At 61.1% G+C, this 12778-nt stretch overlaps 1 protein-coding gene across 5 annotated transcripts in view; it reads left to right on the top strand.

The window, feature by feature from the left end:
• The window catches only part of EPHB2 (EPH receptor B2), a 177248-nt gene that overhangs the window by 76701 nt on the left and 87769 nt on the right, over nt 1–12778 (top strand). The window lies entirely within an intron of this gene.

Raw genomic sequence — 12778 nt, 5'->3', positions numbered from 1 at the left:
GGAAGGGGCCCACAAGGGCGGATAGGACTGCACCACCCAGCCCGGGAGTCCTAGAGGGCTTCCTGAAGACGGGGCATCAGAGCTGAGACCTGGAGGACACACAGAAATAGCCCGACGAGGCCCGAGATATCCCTGAGCAACAGGGCAGGGGTGAGGCTGGAGGGGGCAGGGCACCTGCCACCCCACCGCCATGCTCCTTCTTCAGCTGCCGGGGCTGCTGGGCAGGGCTGACCCACCCTCCCACACAGGGCCCTGGCCGGGCTGTGCAGCTGTGGCCACCGCCTGGGCCTGGCAGGGTTGGCAGCCTTCGGATGCTCGTGTCTTCAGTGCGAGTCACAAGAAAGAGGTCAGGAGGCCGCAGGGTGGGCGAGCCTGCCCGGAGCTGGCGCCTCTCCTGCAGGGCTGGGCTCCTCGCACAAAGCAGCAGCCACTCCTCTTCCCCAGGCCCAGGGAGCGGGCATCGGCCACCCTCTGCTACCCGTGAGCAAACAGGTGCAAAGCAGTTACCTGGAGGAGCCAGCGTTGAAGTGCAGGACCCCAGTGCGGACCTCCCCACCGGCGCAGACCCGCAGCCGGGGCAGCCGTGCGCTTGCCCGGCCCTTCTGCCCCAGAGCCCTGCCAGCCGTAGTAGGTGCCCGCTGGGTGGGTGGGGAATGAATGCAGAAAGCCATTCAGTCAATCAGCCCTCCACTTCTTCATTATCTAGCGCCTTTCTTCCCCCCAAATAATGACTCTGCACCACCCCACCCCCTCCTGCCAGGGAAGACGATTAAATATGAATTAATCTCGCAGCACAGTTCTCGGGAATACGAAACGCAGAGCGGGTGTGGACTCAGAGAGCGAGAGAAGACACCGGTCTGCCGCCCACACCTGCCCAGGCTGAGAGCACACACTCACCACTCCCACTGCTCACAGCCCAGGCATCCATGCCCCTCCCTCCCCGCTCCTCTGGGACCGCCCCTGCCCCTCGCCCCTCCTTGCTCAGGCTGGGGCTGGGGCCCCTTCCAGGCGAGGCTTCCCTGGGCTCAGCCCCAGCCCCTCACACCCCTTCCTGCCACCCCCTCTCTGAACTTGATCCCTCCCCCTTCCCGCGGCCTCTTCCCTCCTTTTGTCTCTCCCTCCCACCCCCTTTTCTCATCCCCTTCCTTCTCCTCTCTTCTGGCTGCCTTAAGCAAGCCTCTGCTCTTGGCCGCTTCCCCCCCCCCTTCCCTCTCCTCCCCCCACCTCTCCCCTTCCCCGACTTCTTCCCTCAGGCCCTAAGGGCACCGCTGTCTGCCTGGGTGTGCAGTGGCCTGGGTGACTTGAGCTGGAGAGTGAAGCCGCCTCCCTCCTCGCCCTGGACACGCTGAGGTCCACAAGCAGACTCCCTGCCTCCCTGCTTGGAGGGACCCAGCCTCTGGGCCGCGCTGGTGGGGCCACTGGCTGGGCTCAGCGCTCCCCCTGTTCTCCAGGTGACTTCCTGTGCACACGAGCAGACCCATCCCAGCCCCAGTTCAGTCCCCCTCCATGCCTTGAGCAGGGGTCTCCACGTCTCTGGATCTTAGTTTTGTCGTATGTAAAATGGGGACAAGAGGATAGGCACAATGGTGTAGCGGGTGAATCTGCCGCCTGCGTCGCCAGCGTCCCATATAAATGCTAGTTTGTGTCCCAGCTGCTCCACTTCCTATCCAGCTCCCTTCTAATGACCTGGGAAAACCAGCGGAAGGTGGCCTAAGTGTTTGAGCCCCTGCACCCACGTGGGAGACCTGGATAAAGCTCCTGGCTCCCAGCTTCAGCCTGGCCCAGCCCTTAGCTGTTGTAGCCATCTGGGGAGTGAACCAGTGGATGGAAGAGCAATCTCCACTCCTCGCCACCTCTTTGTAATTCTCACTTTCAAAATAAATAATTTTTTTTTTTTAAAATAGGGGGCAAGAAAGCAGACCTGGACGGGTTCCATGTGAGGTTCAGATGGGCTAATGCTGGCGAAGTGTGTAGGTTCTGCCAGCACGTAGCAGGTGCACAGGGGTGGAATATGAAAGACAGGCTCAGCCTTCAGTGTGGTGCAGATGAGCACTGGTGGCCCCTCCCTCTGCACTCAGTGCACAGGGGAGGCTTGATCGAGCCCAGCAGCCCCCAAGGTCACTGATGGCAGCCTGAAGGGCCGGGCTCAGGGGTCACAGGGAAATCGGGCATCAGAGGACCTTGGTCCTGAGTGATGTTAGGTCCAGGAGCTCAGTGGGGACCATTGGCGACGTCCAGTCCCAGGCGTGGCTGCCTTAGAGTTTGTCAGGGTCAGGCATTCTCCATCCGTGCACCCTGTGCCTCCCCTTCCCGGCTGCTCCCCACCACCCCAGGGCCATGTCATTCTCCTGTCGTCTGCGTGCCCCGTGCTGGCTCCAGGAGGCCTGGCCTTGTTGATTCTGAAGGCACGGAGCAGAGTGGAGCCCTGGTTTGACCTGACCCCATTTGTGTGCACTTGGACCACTCCCAGCCTCTCCCAGCCTCAGTTTCCCCATCAACGAGAGCCTCCTAGCCGAGTGAGCGAGGGGCCAGCTTCTCTCAGGCCAGCTCCCATGGTGCTCCCCAAGGCGGATGGTCCAGACCTGCCCTCCCCTCACAGACCCCCTTGGACACCCCCCCCCCTTCAGGAGCCGGCCTCCCCTCCCACCACCCGAGGGCTCTGGCCCAGGAAGCTCTTGCCCTCTGCCCCCTCCCTCCACCTCTCCACGACCACCCAGCCCAGCCAGCTGGGCTGGAGGGGATCAGAGGCTGTGCACAGCCCCCTAGCTCCCGCCCACCCTGGCCCCAGGGGTCAGCAATACTTCCAGTGTGGTGTGTGTTGGGGGTTGGGAATCAGGCAGGTGCTGTGTGTGCACATGAGAGAGTGCTGGCTAGCCAGTGTGTGCCTGCTGGGGCGGGGGTGGCTGCAGATGTGTCTGAGGGTGAGCCTGGTGAAGGAGAAGACAAAAGAAAGCAGCTCGAGCTGCCGGGTGGGAAGCCAAGCCCATTTGTATGCAGCAGGGAGCAGGGGCCCAGCAAGGCCGCTCTTCAGAGAAGTCTCCATTCCCAGGCGCTGGAGGCAGGGCTGAGGGCATCCCAGCCTGCAGAGGCCTCCCTCGCCCTCCGTCCTGTCCAGCCCTCATGGGACAGGTGGGGACAGTGATGCCGGGAAGCCACCAGCAAGTCACTGGCCTCCTGCCCACTGCGTGTCTGCCTGCCTGGGGATGGCAGCCGGGTGCCAAGCTGGCCAGAGGACGACTCCTGACTGTTGGTGCTTGTCAGGTATACTGTGCAAACAGTTACACAGAGAGAGAGAGAGAGAAAGAGAGGTCTTCCATCCGCTGGTTCACTCCCCAGATGGCTGAACCAACCAGAGCTAAGCCCATCCAAAGCTAGGAGCCAGGAGCCTCTTCTGGGTCTACCATGTTGGTTGCAGGGGCCCAAGGTCTTGGGCCGTCTTCTACTGCTTTCCCAGGCTACAGCAGAGAGCTGGATGGGAAGTGGAGCAGCTGGGACTTGAACCGGTGCTCATATGGGATGTCGGTACTGCAGGCGACGGTTTTACCCACTACACCACAGTACTGGCCCCGCAAACAGCTGTTGATACCTTGGTATCATTGCATAACCTACAAAATATGTGTTGCTTTTACCACCACCCCCCCCTTTCCCAGGCAGAGAAACTGAGGCACAGGCAGGTAAGTTGCTGCCACAGAATCACAGCTGGGTTTGCTGTGACGCCTTTACCGCCTCATTCCCACAGCCTAGAGTCTATGCTTGCTGTCCCCCTTAGAGTGCAAAGTCCTCGAGACGCAGGGGCTGTCCCAGCTCTGAGCACCGTGTGCACAGCAAGGGCCCAGCAGTGTTTGCTGAGTGAGGGAATAAATGCATGCCTGAATGAATGAATGAGATGTTCCCCAGGAAGCTTCGATTCCAGGCCCCAGGAGCCCAGCTCTCTCTGCAGGGTCCTACTGCGTGCGCTTGGTCCCTGCCGCCCCCGTCCCCACCCCCACCAGGCAGGTGTCGGCTGTGCCCTCCGCAGGGCCAGGCCCCGTGGGGACAAAGCGGAGGGCGCGCCTGGGCGGCCCAGCCCCTGCACAGGCTGAAGCTGCTAACAGGCTGGGAATCTCTTTTGTCAAAGCCTGCGCTGCCTCCAACCTCCTTTAATTAAAGACAATTAGTGCTTTCAGCCCCTCTGCACGGCTCAGCTCCCCTGTTTGCAAACACACAGCTGCGGGAGCTTTGTGGGCCCCCCCACTGCCACCCCCAGCCCCGCTTCCCCCGAGACACACAGAGGTGCCTTTATTATCGGCGCTCCGGCTGCTGCAGCACCAAGAGGCGGGCGCCCCTGCTTGAGGGAAGGGTGAGGAGGCCCCCCCCAGAGAGGGCAGGGGGAGCAGGGGTGGCCCTGCACATGTGGGCCATGGGTCCCACTCTTGAAGGAACAGTGAGCGAGTGCCAGGCCCAGCTTGGTCCAGGGGACCTGCTGGCTGCCTTCCCTATGCTGTCGCCTCCGTTCCACTGGGTCCTGCTTCCTGAGGGTGGGGCTGCCCTGGGCACTTCCAGGCACACATGCTAGACCTGAGTACTACCTTGGGAAGGCAGGAGAGGGGAGAAGTGGCTCCTATTAAGCACCTGCTGTATGCCAGGGTCCTTGCTAGATTGACTGCACAACCTGATTCTGCAGGATCCCCATCTTCTCAGCAGAGATGCTGGGCTCTCAGAATGGCCCAGGAACGTGGCCATGCCTGGCCAGGAAGTGGCAGAAGCTGCATTTAAAGGCAGGCTTTCTGGCCAGAGCATGCTAATTGGTTCTCAGCCCATCGCTGGCCTCTGGGTGTTGGGGAAAGCACCATGACAACCACGCCCTCCAGGAACTCCAGGCAAAGGGGAGATGCCCACAACAGCCCTCAGTGGTAGACGGCAGCAGTGGCCGGTGCAGAACTGGCCAGCATCTCAGAGGGGCAGGGAGGAGCAGGAGCGAGGAGCTGCCCCTTCAGGGGTGAAAAGTTGTTCTCAAAAGGGAGGACCGGGGGCAGGCTTTGTGCAGTGGTGAAGGGACTGCTTCCCAGATCAGAGTGCCTGGGTGCCAGTCCTGGCTCTGCTGCCACCCCAGCTTCCTGCTCACGGGCACCCTGGGAGACAGCAGAGGACACCTCAGGCACCTGGGTCCCTGCCACCCAACTGGGAGACCCCGAGTGAGATCCAGGTTCCTGGCTTCAGTCTGGCTCCAACTGTTGCGGGCGTTTAGAGAGTGAACCAGTGGATGGAAGATCTTTCTCTGTGTCCCCATCTCTCTCTCTCTCCTTTTCTTCCCCCCTTTTTTTAAAAAAAGATTTATTTATTTATTTATTTATTTATTTATTTATTTAAAGGCAGAGTTACAGAGAGTCAGAGGCAGAGAGAGAGAGAGAGAGAAATCTTCCATCCACTGGTTTGCTCTCCAAATGGCTGCCACACCCAGAGCTGGGTTGATCCAAAGCCAGGAGCCAGGAGCTTCTTCCAGGTCTCCCACACAGGTGCAGCGGCCCAAGCACTTGGGCTATCTTCTACTGCTTTCCCAGGCCACAGCAGAGAGCTGGATCAGAAGAGGAGCAGCTGGGACTCGAACTAGAGCCCATATGGGATGCGGGCACTGCAGGCGGCAGCTTTCCCTACTATGCCACAGCACTGGCCCCATCTCTACCTTTCAAAAAAATAAAAATAGATCTAAATTTAAAAAAGAAAAGAGGACCGTGAGGCACAGGTCACCGGCAGAAATGAACAGCAGATTCCAGGACCGACGACAGGCAGGCAGGCAGGTGCCACCGTGCCTGTGGGCTGAGGGCATGGCGTGGGAGCCTGGCCGCCCACCCCTTCTCAGCTCCCATGGGAAACCATGACTGGCAGTGCTCACCTTCGTAGCCCAGGGTCTGATGGTGCCTAGTGCAGGGCCCAGCGAGGGCAGGTGGGGGCCCAGCAGCTGCCCATCTCCCTTCTTGGGTCTAGTGCAGACATCACCAATCAATCGTGGTGTTCCTTCACCCAGTCCAGAGGGCTGCAGGCAGATGCTCAGGAGCTGGCGTGTGGGGTGAAACACCTGCCACCAGGCGGTTACGTCCAGTGCTTGCATTTTGCCAATGAGGTCGTCCAAGCAAGATGCTTCTAGCGGGAGGAAAGGGATAGTAACACGGACAGAGTGATTTCCACACCTCAGGCAGGGCTGGGTCTCTGCGTGTCTTACATTCCTGCACGGTTGCTCTTTGTGTCTCTCTGAGCCGAGGGGAAGCCGAGGCCCAGAGAACTGAAGGCTCTCACCCAAGAACACACGGCGCTAAACCCAAGGAGCAGCACCGCAGAGGCTGTGGGCCGCCGCCCACCCGCGGGGCTGTGTGCGTGCAGCGTCGCCGGGAGGCCAGAGAGCTGAGTCAGAGCCCGCGGGGCCAGCCGGGCCTGGGATCCATCTGCCTTTCGGCAGCTCCGGGCCCGTTTCCTCTGGCCTGGACGGCTTCCCGGCGGGGCCTCTGCAGGCCCTTTCATGTCCCCTGGCGCCCCCAGCCCCACTTCCTGCGACCCCTGGCCCCAGCCCGACCCGCTGCACTCAATTTCCCAAGATGAGTTGCAGAAGCGCCACGGTCTGTGTGCAGAGACGGTGAAATTAACGAGCTGCTCCCCGGCGATTGGCAGTTTGCAGGCATCAGCTGGCCTGGAGTATTTACTCGGCACCCTCGCAGCGAGACAATTAAGTGGAGCTTAGGCTGGGGTGCAGAGGTGTCTCCAGATCAGACGCAACCCTCCTAAGATGTTTTTCCAAGGGATCAGTGCCTGGACCGAGTTTCCATGGAGCTGCAGTCTTTATTCAGTCTTTCTAGTAGATGATTTATTAATATCCAGAGCGCGCATATCTGACGTATGTCCAGTCACTGGTAGCATTCGCCGTGGGCCAGGCGCCTAGCTGTGTAGCGGTCTCACCGTCTCTGCCAGGTGCGAGGGTTCCTCCCGTTTGCGACTCGCCCAGCAAGGCCGACATGGGGCAGCCAGGATCTGACCAGGACTAGCTGCCTCTTTCCCGGATTTTGAATATACATTTTTATCTGTTTTCACTTTTATTTAAAAGGGAAAAGATGAGGGAGGGAGGGATCTTCCATCCACTGGTCCAGTCCCCAAAAGATGGAAACTTCCAGGGCTCGCCCAGAGCGAAACCAGGGGCCTGGAACTCCATCCGAGCCTCCCACGTGGGTGGCAGGGACCTGAGTCCCTCAGCCATCACCTGCTGCCTCCCCTGGTCTGTGTTAGCAGGAAGCTGGAATCGAAAGTGGAGCCAAGGGCCGACACCGCAGCTCACTAGGCTAATCCTCTGCCTGCAACGCCGGCACACCGGGTTCTAGTCCCGGTTGGGGTGCCGGATTCTGTCCCTGTTGCCCCTCTTCCAGGCCAGCTCTCTGCTATGGCCCGGGAGTGCAGTGGAGGATGGCCCATGACCTTGGGCCCTGCACCCCATGGGAGACCAGGAGAAGCACCTGGCTCCTGGCTTCAGATCAGCACGGTGCGCCGGCCACAGCGGCCATTGGAGGGTGAACCAACGGTATAGGAAGACCTTTCTCTCTCTCTCTCTCTCTCACTGTCCACTCTGCCTGTCAAAAAAAAAAAAAAAAAAAAAAGTGGAGCCAGGACTTGAACCCAGGCCTCGGATATGGGACGTGGGCTTAACTGCCATGCCAGACGCCTGCCGCCGTATCTGAGTGTGTGCAATGCTGGTGGGACACCAAGGCCACGCCAGTAGCAAAAGGACACCCGGTGTGTACCACGAACCTGCAGGCAGAGAAGAGGAGAGTGAGACCGCCCTCCCTGCCCTGGGAATTCTGTTAAAGACTTAGGAAACCAGCCTCAGTGGGGCTTGGGCGGCTGTATAGGAGTCTGCTGGGTGAAGCTGGGCCAAGGGGCGTGGTGGGCAGAGAACTCAGCGTGGACCCTGCAGTGCTCCCTGTGCCGGGGCAGTGGCTCCCGGCTCAGCGTGGCTGGACGCTTTCCCTGAGATCGCTGGGGTAGCTGCTGTGCTGGGCACCTGGGCGCCGGCTGTGGGGGTGGAACGGCAGCCTGTTGTGGCCAACAGGACCTCCAGCAGGCAGGCGCAGGGGTCCCCCGGTCCTCTGGACCTTTCTCCTGTTTCCCAGGCCTCTTGGCGGCTGGGAATGGGAGGAGGGGCCAAGCTGATTGCTTGGCCATTGAGTCACCTCCTCCTGCTGCCCTCCAGGAGTTTCCAATCCACCTGTCCTCCCTTGTACCCCCAGCCTGGGCCACTTACAAACTCACTGTGTGGCCTGAGGACGGTCACTTCTCCCTGGGCCTGCATCCCCAAGAGCTGAAGACAGAACTAACCCAAGGGGTCTCCAGCACCCCTTTGCCTCCACACCCCGTGGTTCCCTGGGGATGGAGGGTGAGTCTGTCTCTTGGGAATGTCCCAGGGGTGGGGTGGGGGCAGGGAATTCCCGTGACAAGGGCCGTGTTCGGGATCCCACCCAGCCCGGCGGAGCTGTCCAGGTGAACCATTTCTCTTCCCATCTCTCTGCCTCCTGAACCTTCTGCGCCCAGTCCTCACCTTGTTCCCGGTGCCTGATCGCCCCCGAGGTGTCGCTTAGTCCCCGTCACCCCTCCTGTGGCAGAGAAAGACGTGCAGCTGCACTGTGCTCTCAGACACCCAGACAACCCCACGGGGCACAGGAGACCTGTGGCCCCAGGTCCCCTCCCCAAACCCGCCCAGCCCACTGGAGCTCCAAGTGGCCTTGTGAGATACTCTGCTCCCTGCTCTTGGGGGTGCGACCTTGGCACCTGGAACCGGGACTCAGAGAAAACGGTGTGTGCTGGGTTTGACAACGCACTTGCTGTGTGACCTGGGTGAGGTCCTTGCCCTCTCTCGACCTCTGTTTTTCTCATCTGTCAAATGTGAGGCTTTGGGTCGGTGTATGGTTCTTAGCCCCAGCTGAGTAGGAGACCCACCTGGCCGCTTATTCCTGGTCCTGATGCTGTTGGGCTGAGGGGAGGCCCAGCCATCCTGTGTTTTGGGTGTCACTGGCCCGGGAGACCCTGGGGGCCAAGGTGAGCTCCGGCGTCTGTGAACTCTGCACCAGTTCCAAATTCTCCGTGTGTTTCGCTGCCTGGGCCCCGCCGTGGTCACGACATCCTGGCTGCCTCTGGCAGGAAGCGCCAGTCGTTCGCTCTCAGCATGGCTACCCCCTGCCCTTTGTCCTCACAGGTGGCAGGACAAGGGTGAGCTACAGAGAACCCCACCTGGGCCCTGGGTTGGAGGGCAGAGCCTACCAGAGGCACAGGCAAACGCGCCCTTGGAGTCAGGCCTGGGCTTCGGGTCCCACCCCCAGCCCCACCGAGCTGTGCACCCAGGGAAAGGCAGCTGACCTCTCAGAGCCCTGGCACGGCTGTAAGATGCTGACATCGCACCTGCTCTCTGGCTGCTGGGGCAGTATGACGTCATAAGATGGAGGTGCCGCCCATTAGCACCTCCTGGGCCCCCGGGAGAGAAGGCAGCCCCACAGGGAGCAGGGGAGCTGGGGCCTGGGACCCCGCCAGGGCTGTGGGGGGGGTATGGTGCCCCGTGGGCCCACCAGGGATTTTCCACAAAGGCTTCTGGAGTGGGTGCGGGGCACATTCCGTAAGGAAATTACTCAGGAAGGGATGCGGATGGGAATTCTGCGCAGACAACCCAGGCACAGGGGAGGGGACTGAGAGGGGCGGGCCCCACCTCACTGAGTGGGAGGAGCTCTGAGAACGAAGGAAGTTGGGGACGAAGGCTCCTAAGATACAGTGAGATGATGGCCTGCCAAGGCAGCGGGGCTGGGACCTGGGCCGCCTCGGGGTGCGGGGACACGGCCCCCAGGCAGAAGGGCCGCCGGAATCGAGCTGTGTCTTGGCCTCAGCCTCTCCGAGCCTCGGTGTCCTCCGAGTGGGAGTGGGCGCAGGACGCACTGTGGGGACTGCAGGAGGCCCTGGAACGCCCGGCGGGCTGGGGCGCAGCTGCTGACCTGCACCCAGCTGGGGATCAGGAGCGCCGGTACCTAGCAGGGGCTTCACCGTGTAGGTCGATGGGCCACACTGGAGACCTGGCGGGTGGTCACGCGGCTGGCGGGAGGGACAGAGAGGCAGGGGACAGCAAGTGACAGGAGACCGCGCTCCTTGGGCACAGGCACTTCAGCTCTGTTGTGTGTCTTTCTAACTGCTGACATCTGGTGTCCTTTTTATGAAAAAATCCGTTTTTATTTATTTGAAGCAGGGGAGAGATATCTCCCATGCACTTGTTCATTCCAAATGCCTTCAACAGCCAAGGCTGGGAGCCAGGAACTCCATCCATCTGGGTCTCCCCTGTGGGTGACAAGGACCCAGGTACTTGAGCCATCACTTGCTGCCTCCCAGGCACATCGGCAGGGAGCAGGATTGGAAGCAGAGCTGGGACGCGATCCTAGGCACTGATGCGGGGGGCCAGGAATCTGAAGTGGCAGCTTGAGCCGCTGGGCCGCAATGCCAGCCTCTCTAGGATGCCTTTTTTTTTTTTTTTTTAAGATTTATTTTATTTATGTGAAAGGCAGTTACAGAGCGAGGCAGAGAGGGAGAGGTCTTCTATCCGCTGGTTCGCTCCCCAAATGGCCCCAACAGCCGGGGTTGGTCCAGGCCAAAGCCAGGAGCCAGGAGCTTCTTCTGGGTCTCCCATGCATGTGCAGGGACCAAGCACTTGGGCCATCTTCCACTGCTTTCCCAGGCCATCGCAGAGAGCTGGATCAGAAGTGGAGCAGCCACAACTTGAACCAGCGCCCATATGGGATGCCGGCACTGCGGGTGGCGGCTTTACCTGCTCTACCACAGCACCTGCCCTAGGCAGTATCTTAACAGGCTGTGCCACAACGCTGGCCGCATGTTGCTGTTTGTTTTTTTTTTTTTTTAATTTAAGATTTATTTATTTATTTTAGAGGCAGAGCCACAGACAGACAGAGGGAGAGACAGAGAGAGAGGTCTTCCATCCGCTGGTTCACTGCCCAGAGGTCCACAGTGGGGGGCGGAGGGGGGGCTGGGCCAGGCTAAAGCCAGGAGCCAAGAGCCAGGATCCTCCTCCAGGTCTCCCATGTGGACGTGGATGCAGGGCCCCAAGCACTTGGGCCATCTTCTACTGCTTTCCCAGGCCATTAGAAGGGAGCTGGATCAGAAGAGGGGCAGCCAGGACTCGAACTGGCGCTCATATGGGAAGCCGGGGCTGCAGGTGGAGGCTTAACCTGCTGTGCCACAGTGCTGGCCCGTTGCCATTTATCTCACTGAGTGCCAGCTTCGGGCGTGGCCCCGTGAGGAGAGTAGCTGGTTGGTGTCAGCTGCTTGGGTTCATCTGGGGAACCGTGGACAGACCGTTGCAGTTCAGTGTTCTGGGTGCCCCCGTGCAGGCCCACACAGAGCGTGCACTGGGAGCAGGGGGAAGGGGCCCCCACTGCCCGGAGGAGGTAGCCCCGTGCTGGAGGCGGGGCAAGCAGAGGGAGACTGGCAGCCCCCAAGCACCTGCTTTGCACCCCCTCAGTGCATCATGGTGACCTCCTCATGCCCAGTTTACTGGAAGGACATGGAGAGGGGGATGCACGCCCAGCTCAAGGTCATGGCCAGGCGGCCGACTGCTGCCCAGCTGCATCTTCTTGCAGAGCTGCCAAGCGAGGCTGGGCTCGCTGGGCTGGCCAGGCCACGGCAGCCGTGGCTTAGAAGGTGTGGGGTGACCCAGGCTGTTTCACTCCCCAAGTGCACGCCGGCTCATCTGGGGCCAGTTAGCGCCGTTGTGAGTTTTCTTCAAAAGCCCGGCTGGCCCCGTGCCTGTCACCATGGCGACAGCTCTGGGTGGCTGAAGCCGGCCGCCCTCCATGGCCACGCGTGAAGGCTGCCAGATGCTGGAGCTGGCGCCACGCTGGGCGGGGAGCCCTCGGAGGCTCTCGTGGAGGGCAAGGGCGAGGGTTGAAGTCCAGGTCCCGTGAAGAGTGCAAAGGTGAAGCGGTGAAGCGGCCAGGTCTGCTGGCCGCCTGCTGTTCTGAGCAGCAGGAGTGTGGGTGTTAGCGGTAGGGAGACAGGATCCAGAATCCGGTGTTGCCACTCACGTGCTGTGTGACCTGGGGCCAATTACTGATCCTCTCTGGGCCTCCTCATCTGTGAGATGGGAATTATAGCAGGTGCGCCCGCCCACCCAGGACTACCTAACCCCTCCCCAGCTGCCCCTGGGTGTGGCTCTGGGGTCTCCAAGGGAGAGGGGGATAGGTGGGCCTTCTGTGATTGGCCCACCGGCCCTCCAAAAACCCCAGCTCCTTGAGGCGCAGCCCTGCTGTGTGCTGTCCCCGGGGAGAAGCCGAGGGCTGCTGTGGCCGGTTGACCAAGATGCCCGCTCCTGCCCCTCCCCCCATGGCGGCTTCTCTCCGGTCAGGTCCCCTTCCTGTCTCTGCCCCTCAAAAGCCCATCTCTGGCACTCTCCCTCCAAATGCTTACGGCTGGCCTGACCGCCCTGGCCCCCACCCCCACCCCCGCCCCCACCCCGTAACTCCGTTGGTCTCCGGTTGCCCTGCCTTCCTCGGGGCCCTTGCTCGTGCTGTTCCCTGGAACACCGGTCCCCACGGCTCCTCCTCCTCCAGCCACCACTGCCCCTCTCATGGCGCTGATCATGGCGGCGCAGTCCGCCCCCCAGACCTCTGTTACCACCTGGTCCAAAGCTCTGATTCCAGGTGACGTTGCACAGGTGGGGTAGGCACGCAGCGTGGGGTCGCATGGACCCAAGACCGGGCTGGGTCTCCACTCGGGG

This window comes from Oryctolagus cuniculus, chromosome 7 (genome assembly GCF_051225735.1).
Source record: "Oryctolagus cuniculus isolate XC-2025 breed Fujian yellow rabbit chromosome 7, ASM5122573v1, whole genome shotgun sequence".
Classification (NCBI taxonomy): Eukaryota; Metazoa; Chordata; class Mammalia; order Lagomorpha; family Leporidae; genus Oryctolagus; species Oryctolagus cuniculus.
This window is presented reverse-complemented; position numbering and strand designations above follow the sequence as displayed.